This window comes from Lathamus discolor, chromosome 5, assembly GCF_037157495.1.
Source record: "Lathamus discolor isolate bLatDis1 chromosome 5, bLatDis1.hap1, whole genome shotgun sequence".
Taxonomy (NCBI): domain Eukaryota; kingdom Metazoa; phylum Chordata; class Aves; order Psittaciformes; family Psittacidae; genus Lathamus; species Lathamus discolor.
Window position 1 is genome coordinate 114,089,257 of NC_088888.1, and position 17,288 is coordinate 114,106,544.

Genomic DNA, 17,288 nt, shown 5'->3' on the forward strand with positions numbered 1-17,288 from the left:
TGGCCTGGAGCTATTCGCAGAGCATACTGTGTTTGAGTAACCTGGCCTTTCTCTTTAAAAACTCTGAATAGGTTGGTTTATATAGGTTTTTATTTCCCCACTGTTTAAAATTCATATCTTTTAACAATAATTCAGTCTTGGCTAGTTCGTTAAATACAAGAAAGTCTGCATTGAATTTAGCCATGATTGTCCACCTCTGGAATTTCAATCTTGCTTATTCTCCATTTTCTTACAAACCTACAATACATCACATTTTCCTCAGAGACACAGATCCTGAAACAGAGAACAAGGAGGAAATTTCAGTTTTCATTACAATGTAATATTAAAAAGCATAGTGTTTTCTTTTGTAAGGATGGAGAGAAGATTAAAAATGAGAGCTGAATACACTTGACACGCTCAGGAACTAGAAAGCAATGCTTAAAACCCCCAAAATTCATTGAGATCTTTTGATTGCTTGTGGCTTTCTGATTTCAAACAAGCAACAGGATTTCAGAGGCCTTGTTCGCCCATTCAGCAATGGGCAATGCTGGGATCCTGTTGAAGACTGCAGGACAGCTGCTCCAAATTGTCCTCATTTTCCCTGATCATTAGTCTCTCGACCTGCCCAAGATCCCTCTCTTTCTACCCCAGCACAATTTCTCTTTGCTTTCCTTTGCTGAAGCCTGGAGAGCTCAATTGTGTGGGTGCCCTCCTGACTCACTCAAAGAGAGCAAGCCTCAGGCTCCCCTTTGGCACCAGAGATCTCCAGGACCTGACTCCATGCCTGGAGGCAGTGATGGCCACGGGAGGTGATCACTGCAGAGTGCTGGTGTCTTCAGGCTCCTTTTTGGTATGTGTCCTGATTTAACTTTATGATCTGGTGCTCTTCAGCTGTTTGAGCAGCCAGCCCTGCTGCTGTGGTTCCTGTGGCTCCTGTTGGTTCCTGTTTGGCTTTCCAAGGTGGCAGACAGGGAGAAGTGCTGTGACTGAAATGACTTTCCTCTCTTGTGAACCTGCAGGAAAGGGCATCCTGCCCTGTGGAGCACCCTCTCTCCATGGGCTGAGCCTGTGACCTGCCTGCGCATGCACTGATTCCCCTTCCACTGGTGCTACTCTGCCTGCCAGGAGGCTGCAAACAACCCTGTGAGCACTGTAAGTATCTCTACTGAGAGAGAAAAGTCCCAGGGATGAAGGGTAAAAGCACAGCACTGCTTTCTTGCTGCATCTTAAGACCCTTTTGCCAGCACTTTGCTGTTTTGCTGCTAGTAAAAGCAATTTCATTTTTTTCACCCTCTCTTCTCCCAGATTTCCACAAGGATGCGTTCTGCTCCCTACCCATTTCATGTATCCCACTGTGCACCCCAATCAAAGTCTCACGTAGGTGAAATAGTGCTAACCCAGGATCTCTTGTTCCCATCAGCAGGGCTGCTGCTGTTGTGGGAGGCACAGCTCTACCTTCTTTACTCCTGAGCACTTTCTGCTGTTGGCTCTGCTTGTCTACCTGCTGTTTATAGTAAGGACTCATCACAGATGTAAGCTCATTAAACACCCCAAGCCACACTTCCCTGATTCTATTTATGGTGTCTTCCCTCTCTATTCCTTTTCACAGCTCTCACCTTAGTCACTACTCAGTTCTTGGTATCTGGGTTTTGTTTTTATTCAAGCTTGGAACTGATAAAGCATGAGGAAAGGGGAAGATCTGGAGAGGCAGAACAACATCTCAAGAAAAATGGATGTAGGGTACATTTAGTGTTAGACTAATTGGCCTTAAGTGTATGGGCAGCAGACTGGCAGCAAAGCTATTGGCATTAAAAGAAATAAGAGAGTATTTACCCTAAAAAGTTAAAAGGCACAGGACAGACAAACAGGAGCCCTTTAGACCTCTTGGGATTCCTTGTGCCCTGCCAGCAGCTGAGATTGCTTTCTTGCCCTTAGCACTGGTCAGTCCAGAGCTGACCCTTGGCCACCAGCCTGGCTGGGAGTCCCATGGAGAGCTCACAAGAGGAGGGGAAGTGACATGAAATCTAAACATCTCTGCAGAGGTATTTAGGTGGCCAAAAGTGCGGAGAGGCACTTAGTGGCCTTTTAGAAGTTCCTCCAGAGATTAGAGGCAGAGAGGAGGAAAATTCCCATCTTAGGGATTGAGTCTGAAGAGTCTTACCCACTTTGAAGCCTCAGAAAACCTCACCAGGCACCTCACTTCATGTCTAAACACCCCAAGCATCTTGGAAAACCTGCTCCAAAGTAGTTACTACTTCTGTTAAGCAGTTTCTGCCCACCCAAGTCTAGGAACAGAGTCTCAGCACTCAGCAGTGTCCCTTCTTACTGTGTGAAACTGCTGCCATATGCACTACAGTGTGAGGGACGCATGGACCCAAGGGAAGACAATTCCTCTTGCAGCAGCATGTTTCTAGCTGACGCTGATTTGCAATAGGACTGTCAACAGCAGCTGGAGAGCCCTGGTCCTGGAAAACAGTATGTCAGTTGCCTGGGTTGGTTTTAGTTCTTTAATCATTTGTCTGCAACCTAATGTGGTGCAGCATTGCTTGGAGGTGAAATGTGCCATTGCTGCTGCTTTACTGTTGCTGTTGTGGAACGTGGGGTCTGTCTGGCCAGGTCCAGAAGGAGGTGGGGAGATGGGCTGGCTTTGATGGACTGGCTTGTAGTACCCTTCGAAAGCTGCACAGACCTGTAAGTCACTTATATAATTTTCTCTCTCTTTCTACATCTGAATTTTAAACATCCGTTATAAGGCAATACTGCTTTTAGTGCGAGCCAAGTTTTTCTTCTAAAGCCCATGTTCCCTAAAGCCTTAGTACTTTATTTCCTTTGTTCTGATTTATTGCTGTTGCCTTACCACATGTGCTAGGCACAGAGGAGAAAAAAAAAACCAAAACCAACAAAACAGCCCTCTCTACCCCCTCCTGAGACCACATACATCAGGATTAACACACCTAATCTATTATACCAAGTGATTCAACAGTGAACTAACCTCTTATTTCTTAGTTGCCTCCCAGTAGATATGCTGATGAAGAGTGAGTGTAGGTTAATAATGTGAGCATTGTGGTAAACCCAATGAAAGCTACTGTGGGGAACTGAAAACTGGGATAGATGCTGAATCTGTTGAATGATGGATTAAAAAATAGTAATTATTGACTGTATTTCTAAATAGGGATTTTGTCAATATCATTTTAATGTGCCTGTTATCAATACCTAAAGTGGCCTGCTTTGTCAAAGGATGAATTCTGTTCCACAAAATAAAGGTCCCTTTTTGGTATCTCAGGGTAAGCGTCAAGCAGCTTCAGCTCTCTGAAACAGAAAAATCTACTAAGGTTTGCTTTCCTGTTCAGCCTTGGCAATAGCAGAAGGCTCAATTATTTTCATTGTTATTTGTACTGAAGTTAGCTCCATGTTTTCCTCCTCAAATGTGAAGCAATAGTGCAGAGGTTGAGCTGTGGCTGTGAGTCAGATGGACCTCAGCAAAGAAAAATGGATTGGGTACTATGGGCTGTCTGTGTCACCTACCTCTTGTACCCTCAGGCACACTAAGGAAATGCCTATACCAATATATATATGTGTCTATACCCATAACTGTTTTGGTTTCATTCTGCAAAAACTTACCTATTCATATTGAAGTTTATAATTCATCTAACACATTGAATATCTGGTATCTTGCCCGTGTCCTTGGCAGGAGGAGGTCTCTCTGTCATCTCTAGGAGTATGGTGGAAATCATGACCAACCTGCTGCATTATCTAAGAGGGTTTCTAAGATGGTTTCAGAAGTTGGTGCAAAATCCCACTGGCCGCTCTCACAGCTGTCCTTAGCTGTATGCACCAAGAGCAGAGCTGCTGTCTGGTCCAGGCAGTACCCATGTGCCATATGAAAGTGGTTGCTACCAGCATAGCACAGGATTTGGGGATTTTATGTGCTGGAGGTTGCCACTGAGTTCAGAGGCACTGGGGTGAATCCTGTCTTTGTAGACAGCCAGTTTACATTCCCGATGGCAGTGCTAGCAGGGTGGTTGGATACGCTTTCCTCTGAGATCACGATAGGCTTTAGAAGAAGTGTTGAAACACATTGTGTCCCAGTGCTCTGTGAATATAAAGGTCAAATAAAGCTAAGCGATCACAAGGGAAGGGATGTCCTGGCCAAGGGGAGCACTGTTAATACTTGCCTTCTTAATACTTTCCTCCTTCCTGTAAACCATTTCAACAGCGGCTTGTGCTCTGTCGGGTATACTCACATCATTGTTTGAGCTGATGTATCACGAGCTGCTTTGCTTTACTTGCATTTTCCCTTTGAGGCAGACTATAGATGTGAAGCTCCTTGTCATATTCAGGCCTGTTAACTGTGTTAGCTGACAAAGGGGAGCATTCAAAAGCCTGCTCAGAGGCATATTTGTCTTTTTTTTTTTCCTTCTCCTTTTTAAATGGAAACCAGCTTTCCTAGCAAAATGTTTTACAGAATCCACTCCCTTGAAACCAATATGAGACAACGGCAGTGACTGTAGCTAGTTGCAACATCCCTGAGGCACATTCATGTTACAAGAGGGGCTGCTCACAAAACCTCTGTGAAGGAAACCTACTGAGACCTGTCTCGCTGGGGGTTGTCAGCTCATCTGAGGTGAGCTATACACCCAATTTCACTTGGTTTCTTTGAAGAATGAGCTGTACATACTCAAGCCAAGTCCAATGAACTGAAGCTTCAGTGAATTGAGACCTGAATTTGAGCGAATTTGGGCTAACAGTGGGTTTGTTTTAGTGAAAACTAAGTCAAACTTTGACCCCAGACCACAGAAGTTTTCTGATTTTTAACATCTCTTGAGGATTCAGTTAAGCCAGGAAGTTAGAGGCAGTGATGACACAGAAACTCAGTGCTGGTGTGTAAGTCTCACCTAAATCCTAAAGGCAAGATCAAATCCTAATATAAAATGGTCAGACCACTGCTTTGATAAGACTCAGAGGACAAATACTGTAAAATATGTGTCACTGAGCATTTTTATAATCATCATAATCAAATTATTTTAGACTGTTTTCAGCTCCAACCAGGCTGTGCTTAAAGCAGTGTACTTAGTACCAAAGTCCAGTAAATTATTTGTATTGGTATGGTTTGTGAGGTTCTTGGAAGCATTTTCAAAGGGCAAACTCTGTTTTGTTTGGGGGGAAAAGGCAAACTGTGCCTGCCTGGTTGAAAACTGCTCGTGAGAAGATCTTTCTCAGAAAGACTTAAGAGCATTGAACCCTATTTTGTTTTCTTAGAAAACAGGAAATGAATTTTAGCTCTGCATTTAACTTGATTTCTTAAGTGCCTTGCTTTGTGTGATCACTTTTGGGTTCTGGAATGCTACAGAAATTATCGGAGGGCATTTTCAACACTTCAAAATTAAAACCAAATTGTTGAAATTGTGCCAGCATTTAAATGAAAATTGGTTTCTTAAACAAACACTTGAGGACTTTCAATATTTTTTTTAATCACAAGAGCATTCTTAACCCAAACACCTCTTCTTTGTGGTTTTTCAAGTATCCAGTCTGCGAAAACCAGATGTGTCTTAGGATGTAATCAAATTCAAGATCTTTTTAGCCAAAACCTAGATGAGCAGGGAGTGCTAGTTCTTCACACAGCACGGAGGCATAAGTGGGTGTAACTGCAAATACCATCTCTGCCTCTGTGCCCACAGAAGTGTCTGGGCAGCAACACCAGCGCAGACTTCTGCTGTGTGGAGAGAGGTCAGGCATGGGGCTGAGTATCCGGGGCCTGTGCAGTTCACAGCAGCGAGCAGGGAATAACAGAGGCAGGAGCTGGCTCTGATATTCAACTTTCCACACAGTGGAAAAAAGAGACGCAGAAGCTGCTGCAGATGAATGGGGGAGGATTAGCACATCCCTTGAATCTTTGGGAGAGGTAGTGTGGTGAACTTACACATACATGACTCAGGAGATGCTGCATGTAGACAGAGAGTGCATCTGGGTACTAGGAGCAGCACCTAGTCTGGGGCAATGAAGCAATGGGACTTCTATAGGAAGCTCCTCAAACACTCAGGATGTGTCTGGTTCTCTTTTCCCATGCAATGGGGTGTAGCTGGCCCTGAGGTGTTTTACGGACTCTAGAGCCTCTCAGGCACAGTTTGGGCTTGAGCTGCAAATGACAGCAGCCAGAAGCTGTGCTGTATCCTGCTGGAAAATCTGGGACTGGTGTTTCTGTCAAATCCATCTAGGCCAATATCTCATCCCTGACTGAATCCAGCAGCAGCCGCCTAGGAGAAATGTTTGCGATCAGGACATATGTGGGACAAGATCATTCCTTGATGCTCTCTGCTAGCTCTGGGACTTCTAGAAGCAAAGAACTTCCATGGGGCTCCATGACCCTGTTCTTTTCTAAGGTGATCCCAGACCAAGTTCCACATCTAGGCTCTGAGTGCCAGCCCCACTGCCTGTCCATGGGGTATGTTGAATGAAATCCTGTCCCTCCTGGAGAATGGTTGCTGTTCCTAGGTAAGCTTTCAGCCCTGCTAGAACAAGGCCTTGCTCTAGCCCCAGGCAGGGGTTTGGCTCCAGTTGCTGGGTGGTAGCTGGCTGTGGGAATGGGAAATTAAATCTGTGTCTATAAAAGCAGTGGTTGAGGGTTTTGACATCATTTCATAGGTGGAGTTGGGAGAAGAAGGAAAATGCTGTCAGATAAAGGAAGCTAACCTGGTGAATGCCAGCTGAGGATGTGGTCCTTCATTATTATTGCTTCTTTGATAGTGCAGGAGACCTGAACAGGATGTTTCTCCTTTGGTGACCAGAAGTAGGACTGCTTGAGGAGTGCGTGTCCTGCTTTGACAGACTCTGTCCTTTCTGTGTGTAGTAAATGAAGGAGCCTGAAAACAGTTCCCCTCAGCAACACAAATGTCTTGCTGTTATCAACCAACTTACACATACATGCCTCAGGAGATGCTGCATGTAGACAGAGAGTGAGTCCAGCAAAACAGCCCTTGTGTATTGGGAAAAAACCCAACCCAAAAAATCCTTCCTAGTGACCTTAGCAGCACATGCTTCTCAATTAGCTGCAGGCCATGGAGCCAATACTGTAGGTGTGCCTTCAGGAAGGGTGTGGAGCAGAAAGCATTCCCTGTGGGAACTGGGATGGGTATTTTATCTTCTGAGTACTATTGGTCACATTCACTGCAACGAATACTTTTAACAAGTGCTGTCATTCATTTGCTGCAAAGGACATGTGTAAGTACAAGTGACCATGCAGCATATCTGATCCCAAGGCTTTGGCATGTTTCTCCAATATATTGGATTTTCTGGTATTCACTCATTACGGAAGGCTGCCTACAAGATAAAATCCTATAAACAGTCCTCCAATGTCCCAGCTTTCCTGGCCTTTTCCTGCAGCAATAAGTAAACTCTTTAAAGAGCTAGTAACAAGAGAAGCCTTGTAAGCGTTAAGAGACCTCTCCCTGTGAGTAACCTTAAAAGCTGCAATGCTGTGATCTAGAGAAGCTACAAACCAAAAAGAACTGCATAAACCTTTTCAGCTCTGTGGACATGGCACTCTTTCAGATCATAACTCCAAAGTTATCTTCTCCAATACATGTTGTGAAGGTAATGCTGTTATCCTCAGCTGGCTTCTGCTTAACTATCCAGGCCTGGCTGGGGCTGGAACTGCAGAGATGTGAGTAAAGATAGGATCTCCCAGAGGCTTTTTTTGGCCAGGAAAATGCTGGCTTGGAAAAGGATGTGGAGCATGTCCAAAATAAGAGAGTCTGGAAGGAGTTTGCAATGGTCTGTTATTTCATTGTCAGCTAGGAGACATGAAATTTCCTTTGCCATTTGAGTCCATTTCATCTTTTGCATAAGACAGCAATTGCTTCTTGTAAGACTTAGCATTTCTGCTAATTTAATGAGTTAGCCTTACAAATTGACTGCATCAGTCATTGTAAAGGTCTTTTTCAAGTTCCACAAGCATGTTTTAGGCCTCTTGATAAAGCCAGTAGCATGCTGGACTTTCACAAGCAGAAAGACCTCCTAAAATATGTAAGTTATTTCTGGCATGTTGTATTCTCAACATGTCAAGGAAACATGGGTTATTTTTACACAAACAGGCAACTCAAAATGGTTCCTTAGCAAGCTCCCATGAACATTCTTGGGCCCTGAGAAAGGAGAAAGCCTAAACCCAAACCGTAAGAAAAATCACTGCTTCTGAATTAGGTTTCTTGGATGGATCATGTTGTCACACCTTCAGAACTGATTTGAACCTCTGATGAATGATGGAGGGAGTGAAGAGTAAGACAGAGGAACGGGAGCTAATTTGGATGTTTGATCTTTGAGTGGACTTTTTTTTCTTCAACTTACTGTGAATTTATCATCAAAGGTAGTCCGTGACAAACTGCAGACACTTCTGGAAGTTCTTTTTAATAGCTGTTAATTGAAAGGTGATGTGTAGGTGTTGAGAGGAAAAGTGTGGAGCTGAACAGGCCTGTGTGGAAAGAACATGCCAACATCTTGCTGAAAGCAAGCAGCAAAGATTACAGGAGCCTCCTAAACTCTCTTGACATTGCAGCACACAAAGCAGGCTATACACTTTGCACACATTGGAGGCTGTTTTGAAACTCCCTATTAAGGATTACAAATGCTGACTACAGTTTCTAGGCAAAGGCAATCAGATATCACAGTTGTGACCTCAGCTCAGTGTTTTATGTCTGAGCTGGTGTTACTGTGTAGGGTTCTAATGCGTTAGATTACCTCAGCCCAAACCAAGTTATGGCACCCACCAAAGCTGAGTCCTGTGATAAAGGCAAAAAATAGCATAGCCTGGCCTGACCATTTTTTCCATTTCAGTGTTGAAAAGTATTTTCTCACAGATTGAAAGGGCTTTATAACAGAAAAGCAGTGTAAAGCATGTGTAAACAGTGATATTTAACATACATCCTCATGCATAGCTGCTACCTGGGGTAGTGTTTCTGCTGGTTCAATACCCATGTCCAAATTCAGGAATAGCACTTGTTGCTTGGGTTTGGTGGAGACACAGCCACCTATGTCAAGGTTAATTTTGGCTCAGCTAGTGTCATTTATGCTTACAATAATTAATTACTTTATGTCAATAGTTATACCTTTACTCAATGTGAGGGTAGTTCTTTTGCAAATACTTTACCCCAGGAAGATAAAGCAGAAGAGGGTGTTTTTGTACTGTCAAGACCTCCAGCAACTGAGTGCTCTTACAGGTATGTCGATAGCTAGTGCAACACAGAGACAGTGATGCTGTGGGATGTACATTGTATCTACACATGATGAAAGTTCACACTGACTTCTCCTCTTTTCTTTTTATTTTTAACCTTGCACTTAAAATTTGCTGTCTCTTCTGTGACAAGTCTCAAGAAGAAGCTTTGCGTATAGTGCCAGCACAACAGCAGACAAAGTGAGAGAATCATAGAGTGGTTTGGAAGGAGCCGTAGAGCTCATCCAGTTCCAACCCACTGCCAAGGGCAGTGACACCTTCCACTAGACCGGGTTGCTCCAAGCCCCATCCAACCTGGCCTTGAGCACTGCCAGGGATGGGGCAGCCACAGCTTCTCTGGGCACCCTGTGCCAGGGCCTCAGCACCCTCATAGGGAAGAGCTTCTTCCTAATGTCTAATCTAAATCAACTCTTAGTTTAAAGCCATTCCCCCTTGTCCTGTCCCTACAGGCCCTTGTCCAAAGCCCCTTTCCAGGTTTCTTGTAGTCCCTTTAGGCACTGGGAGCTGCTGTAAGGTCTCCCTCGAGCCTTCTCCAGACTGAACAAGCCCAGCTCTCTCAGCCTGTCTCCATGGCAGAGGTGCTTCTGCCCTCTGATCATCTCCATGGCCTCCTCTGGACTTGCTCGAGCAGTTTTTATTTGGGTGCTATTCTATGATTCTATGCTCCAGATCGGAACGCAGTACTCTAAGTGGGATCTCACAAACTGAGACGAGTACCTCTGGTATAATTAACAGATGACTAAGCCAGGTTGGATGGGGCTTGGAGCAACCTGGTCTGATGGAAGGTGTCCCTGCCCGTGTCAGGGGGATGGAACTGGATGATCTCTAAGGTCCCTTTCAGCCCAAACCGTTCTATGATTATACGCTATGATATGATGCTGCTGTTTCTTGGGTTTATCTGAATCTCCAGTGCTGAGCATTTGAGCTGAATCTTAGGTTTTCTTTTTATTTTAAGCAGAACATCCACCGAGTTAAAACCCAACACCATGAGGAGGTCCTAAGGTGGGACTTGCTCCAGTTTTCTTGCTGAGCAACCATTTACGAATTGCTGCTGAAAGATGGCAGGGGATGGTAGTTGCTGTGCTGTCACATGGGCTGATACAGCACAGAACCTGCTTTGCATTCTTGAAGGGAAATTATCCAGTGCTGCAACTCACAATTTGTAATGGGATGCATATTAATATCCCAAAAAGGCAATAAAATCTACTGCATGCTTAAAAAAATGTAAGTAGGAGTATTACAAGCTGAGCAGTGAAAATCTGGAAGACTCCTTTGCTGGAGCCGAGCTGCTCGCAGGGCTATTCCTCCCTTAATTATAAGCAATTTTAAATCATCTCTTTCCTTCAAAGAAGGATTTTGTTCAGCGCTTGTGTTAATTTTAATCTCACTAACATGATGCTCTCTTGGAACCTCTCCCTCATGTCGTAACAGCAAGACATGCTGCTTCTTTTGTCCCTGCCGTTTGGGAGAAGCACAGCTACTGCTGCTTGTCACTGCAGCCCTGGTGTTGTTCCTATCAATATACCTCCCTTTAAAGGAAGAGAAAATGGAACAAAACCCAAGGGTGGCATTTTTATTCCCCAGAGTTGACTTTGATTTGCAGCGTTTGAGTTAGACTGTGCAAGTGCGTCATGAAAATCAGGGGTTTAGAGTGGATTCTGCTGTATTGTAGTGGAAAGCTTGTTACTCAGCATACTAATTATTTCTGAGTCACTATTTATGAAATGTCACGGAATATCTGCCTCACACAACGCAAAGTGAATAGTGCAAAATCAGGCGGTTTACGATTTTGACATTTTAGTATATAAACATATTCCTGAGTCTCTCGGGGAGGGGGGGAATTAGATAATGTTTTCATGACTTCTAAAAAATGACATTAGATTTCATAATCTGTAACACTCCATATGTACAGCCCATGTTGTGCATTTTATTACAGCCTCAGTGGCTGATATTACAACTGTCAACTGCAAAGAGAAAATGCACAGAGACTGGTTTGTGGAATGAGGGAGACAACATGGTCAAACCAAGCAGAGCACACATGAAAGCTTGTGGGACAAGCTGTAACTGTGCACCTGGGCCATGCTGGGACACCAGAATTCACCCTGAGCTTTTCTGGTGTCAGTGTGGAACAGGTTTCAAAAAGAAGTGGTAAACGCTCCATCCCAGGCAGCATTCAAGGCCAGGGTGGACAGAGCCTTGGGTGGGATGGTTTAGTGTGAGGTGTCCCTGCCCATGGCAGGGGGGGTTGGAACTAGGTGCTCTTCAGGTCCTTTCCAACCCAAACCATTCTATGATTACAAAGCCCTACCTGAAGGAGGTTTTTTGGCCAGTGCTTGTCACTGGAGGATAAATTTGGGGTTTTGTCGAGCCCTGTGTGAACAATCCATTAACTCCAGAGTAACTGTGAAATCTTGAGCACCTATGAGTGACCAACTGGGAGTGCGTACAGAGGAGAAGGAGGATGGGTTGCTGCTCCAAGTGCACTTCTGGGTAGTCCCGCATGGTTTCTGGGAACAATGAGTGTTCAAGACCAGGTTGGATGAAGCCTTGGGTGGGATGGTTTAGTGTGAGGTGTCCCTGCCCATGGCAGGGAGGTTGGAACTAGATGATCCTGAGGTCCTTTCCAACCCTAACTATTCTATGATTCTATTCTATGATTCTATGATTCTATGCTTACCAGAATATGAGATTTCATAAAATACTGTGCATAAAACCAGGCGTTTTGTGCTCCTCTGCAAGCTTGCTTGGTGTTACGAAAGTCACGGGTTATGTCCTTGAATGCTGTGAGAAGTCTCTATTGACATGTTTATCCAGCACCTTTCTGGAAAGGGGCAAGTGGTGATGAAGCAGCCACAGCTTCAGAAAATCTCGAATTGTCACTGGAAATCCCTGGCCATTACTGGGTGAGAGTGGCAGTAAGTGTTCAGCAGGGAGGCACGATCTGGATGTTAGGGTTAGCCCTTCCCTTTTTGACATGGAGCTGGCGTTGGCAGCCTCCTGGAGACTTGGCAGCGTGTCAGAGCTTGCACATGTAGATGAGTACAGGATGGAGCCCTGGAAATGCGGTGGATCTGGGTGTTCAATGTGAATTTACAGCTGTTGGCAGACTCAGGTCACACATCCTTTCCTTAGTGCTTTACCCGCTGGCATTACAATATTACAAGGAGCGTGATCTACCATACGTTTTGCTGAAAGTGGTGACATGATTTAACTTTTCTGTATTAGGATATAATTTTCTTTTTTTTCGGAAGCAGACCCATAGTCTTCAGGTTATTTAACCATAAATCTGGTTTAATTTTTCTGCGAGATTTTATGCTTGTTATGAGCCTTGAGGTCTGCAAAATGGTGATTCTTCCTAAATTAAAGTTCCATGGGAAGTGACATTTTGTTAACGAAACAGAAGTGAAATAATTATTTTTACCATTCCAGCTGTATGGCTACTCTAACCTCCTTTTCCTTTCATGTTCCAAGTGCAAGAATTGTACCAGCAGCTGATACTGAGAGAGGTAGGAAGCTTTCACTCATCTTTACAACTCCATACTGTGTATATTTTCTGACTTTTCTATAAATAAAACCAGCCATTAAGAATGCCTCTGACTATTATATCCAAGGATAAACATTTGAGATACATGAGAGATGCTCAGGGAATTGATAAGTCTTCAGGAGAAAGAAAATGTCCTGAGATCAATTTCCTGATTCAGTAGTGAAGTCCTCATATCATATAAAATGTAATGTGATTGTCCATGGCTCTAATAAAATCTTGATTTTTCCACCAAGCTTTCATCTATGAAAATCAAATTTATCCAGCATTAGTCTGCATTTTGCAAGGGATAGGGGTTTTTGAAATAGATGTGATAGTAATCCTTTATGGAACATTAATATAGGAGAACAATAATTTGTTGCATTTTCTTCACACAGAAACAATCGGCTTGGAGATGTGCATAATAATTGTCTTTGTCCTTCATTGTCACAGGCCATTAGCTAATGAATTTAAGCTGTACTTAGCTCTTGCTCCAGTAAGAAAACTACATTAGAGATCTTGTGGCCTTGGCATTATATAAAACCTTTCACTGGGTTTTATTTTAGTCTTACTGAGGTGATGCTGCCATGGACTCAGGAATGCATCATGGTTTTGCGGTAAGCAATGAGATCAACACTGCCTGATGTAGTAGCTCAAGCAAGCTCAAGTGCATCTACAGTTACTAAAGCTGCCACATGCCAGAACCCCTTTGCTTGGTCCCTTATAATTTAGCCAAACTTTTTGGGCCTACTTTTGCAATGGCTGCAGGTTCATCTTTCGAGTGCAAAGGTTTGCTAAACTTGGTTCAGCTATTCCGAGATTCATGCTAGGAAAAATAAGTAGATTGGGCAACACTTGAAATAAGCCGTAGGAGCATGTAACTGTAAGCTGAGCAGTTTTACCTCCTTTGCAGTTTGCCCTCTCAACTAAATCACTGGCAAAAGAAAATCTTGTGATAAAGGAAGTGCTCTCACTGTCCTGAGAAAACCCACTCACATCCTGGCTATCTGCAGGAAAAGAATGTATGCAAATGAATGGCAGAATTTGTTTGGCAATTGTTCCTCCCCCAACAAAATGATTTTAGTTTTCTGGAAAGGAAACTGTGTTAGAAATCACAAAACCTGGAGTGCAGGTCTTTTCTTTCCTATTGACTGCACCATACCTTGATCCCTCACAAAGTGCTTGAGTATTTTAATCCTACTTTTAAAGGTGAGTAAACATTGTTATCCTCTTGCTACAGAGAGAGCTCAGAGGCTGCACAAGCTAACCTTTGGCAGAGCTGGGCATGGATGCCATTTTCAGACCTTTAATCAAACTACTTCTCTTATATGTGTCATTACTGTGCTTGGCTGGGACCCCACTGCTCCTCCCACAGATCAGAAGGACACAAGAGGCCTCTTCTTGCAGTTCCATCTTCCCTCAGCTGTCCTAGGCCAGCTTGCTACTGCATTGGATACCCACATCTGCATCTCAGCCACTGCAGAGTGGAGCTTCTGAGCCACAGCGCAGGGAAGCAAAAGGATTGCAGCCAGCTGCTGCATCCTCAAAAGAGGCACTGCTGCTGCCTAGCCATACTGGATGGCACCAGGCCCCCAGCTGTGCTGTCCTTTTTCCCATCTGTGTCACAGCTGGGAAATAACACACCATTCCTACTGCTTCATGGGTTTTACCTACTCCCAGGAAAGACACAACCCATTACTTTATTTGGGTTGCTGCCACCACGGGGCTGCCAGAATGGTGTGAGGAACAGAAAGAGCCAGGGACAAAATCCATACCACTGTAATTTGTGTTGGGCATCTTATCGGTACCAAGAAAAGGACCTGAAACTTCTAGCCATTACTCTGTATCCGAGTTTTGATCTTACAGATGTCTTAGATCATAGAATCACACAATCACAGAATGGTTTGGGTTGGAAGGGACCTTAAAGCTCATCTAGCTCCACCCCCCATACCACAGGCAGGGACACCTTCCACTAGACCAGGTTGCTCCAAGCCCCATCCAACCTGGCCTTGAACACTGCCAGGGATGAGGCAGCCACAGCTTCTCTGGGCAACCTGTGCCAGTGGATCAGCACCCCTATAGTGAAGAAATTTTCCTGGTATCTGATCTAAATCTACCCTTTTTCAGTTCAAAGCCATTCCCCCTTGTCCTGTCACTACATGACCTTGTCAAAAATCTCTCTCCAGATTTCTTGTAGGTGCCTTTTAGATTTGGGAGAAGAATGGATGGTGAGTGTGTGACACACGTCTAATACCTGCAGAGACTCTCAGGAGAGCAGTTGTGTGCGTCTTTTTAGGGGTTATTGTTTCTGCACACCACAGGGTTTGAGGGCTGGCTGTGGCGCAACGGTGATCAAGTTTTGTTGTGTCATGTAGAGAGAGATGGTGCCAGACAGCCGGCAGCACAGGCTATTTAACCTGCAAAGTGGTGTGAGAAACGAGTTGAGACTGCCACTCCAGTTAACATTTGCTCCCTTACCTCTTTTTGTCTCCATAACCAGAGCCTGATGTTTCCATGGTCTGTGGACCCCCATGCAGTTATACCGTCTGCCTACTCGGGGAAACATTTGAATAGACGGTGCAGAAAATGTCCTGAAGGCTGTATCCAAACCCTGAGATGCTTCAGTGTACAATGAGCATCGCTTGCAGCAGACTAAGTGGCTAGGAAACTTTGGCACTCTGAGACGTACAGGGGGCAGGTGCTAGACAGCAATGACTGATTTTTCTAACCTGGCAACACTTACAGCCCCACTGACAGAGGTTGGTTCACACCACAGGTAAATTCAACATGTATGAAAGGACTGTTCTTCTTCATCGGAAAGCGTAAAGACTGTCAGACAAACTAATCTCTCCGACAGTTTTCTTTTCAACATCATTGAACTGCCATTCCCACAGGGCTTTGCCAGAATGTTTGATACATCCATTGTTTCACAGAACAGACAGATTCTGATAGCCTGGATGATACAGGAATTTTTGCCAGGAAGAGAGGGGGCTGAGATGCCTTTACCAGCCTTTTGCTGTTGTTATGTAGGTCCTTTGCTGAGCTCCAGAGCTCTGGTTGGAGACGAAAGGAAGGTATCCTGGTGACTGATTAGGTTGCATCTCGTTCCCAGCACTTGTCCTGGGCTGCAGGCATGATTGATGGGGTTTTGGGATTCTGCTTTTTCTGGAGATAAACCCATTTATGCCTCTATATCTTTCATTTCAAAGCTAGTGATTCAAGATGGCCCTAGGCACTGCTGTGTCACCTAGGTGCAGTTAGAAAGTAGCCCAAACTAGAGATTTCCTTTTTCCTACTTGTCCCTCTACAGACCTGGCAAAGCATTCACTCCTTCTAGGCATGTGTGAAGAATCAGGACGATTCCTAAAATTATTCAGAGGGAAAAAAATCTGAATGTCCCTTCCCAAGCCTGTGAATGAATGATAGCTAAATTGAGCAACCTATTCCTTTAGCTGGGGACTCACTGAGAAGTCTGCAATAGGGATACATGGTCAGTAAGGCTGCTGTCATCCACAAGCTCCTGCAGAGGAATTTAGCAAATATGAGATTCTGAAGTGGGGCAAACTGGAAGAGCCCCAGAACCACCATCATCTGGCAAAATGAGTCCTACGTCCCATTTGTACTGAGATCTAACGTTTTTTGCTAACTGTGCTTCAACCATCTACTCCCTAAGTTATCCTGGATATCAGTATCATTGAAGAATTTAGGTAATAACTATAATGTTTGATGTGCCCATTTTGTCCTTAGAAAGAATGGCTTAGGGGTTCTCGGGGCAGCTGGTGAGTGTGTACAGATCTGGAAGGGGCTGAAGAATGGTGGTCCCATTCTGTAGCTTTGGATGGTTGGCTCTCTGTGTAAGTGAAAGCACCACATGAATTAGTCAACATTTGCATTTTTTTTCCCCAGTGCAGGGCTGCCAGCAGTATATACAGTACACAGAGTTTTGGGCTGGTTTATTTGTTACAGGCATTTAGTGACTGATCACCAGATGGATTTCAGCCCACATCCCTGTCAAAGCATATCCACCAGAATGTTCTTTTTGCCATCACAGGTACCTGTGAGAGGTACCTTTTCTGTATGGTGTGATGCATATTCTGTGAGCAAACTCTCACCATTTTATATGGATGAAATTGAACATAGTGTTGCTGCATGCAGATTTTGGAAGCTAACTGTCCCCATGTTTTCTGACAGTGTGACTTTAATATATATACAGCTTAAACAGAGTGCAGGGGGATTAGTGGTAAGGTAATACACTCAGTTAAAAATAACTTGCAACAGCATTTAAATCCATGTGGATTAATCTGGGCATTGAAGAGCTGTTTCCAAGTCTGGAATTGCCTACCTTGGGTGTGATTATTTAGTTTCATTTTCAGATTAACTAGAGATATTTATCGAAACTGGGTGGCTGCTCAGATTTTAAAGATTGAGCAGGAAACTTTGCAGTCATTTTTACAACACAATTAATCATTGCTTGTCCTTTCAAAACTGATTCTCACCACACCACCTCACACCTGCCCAACACCACAACCAAAGTCTGCAAACACTTGCCCACTTGCCTTTCTTGCA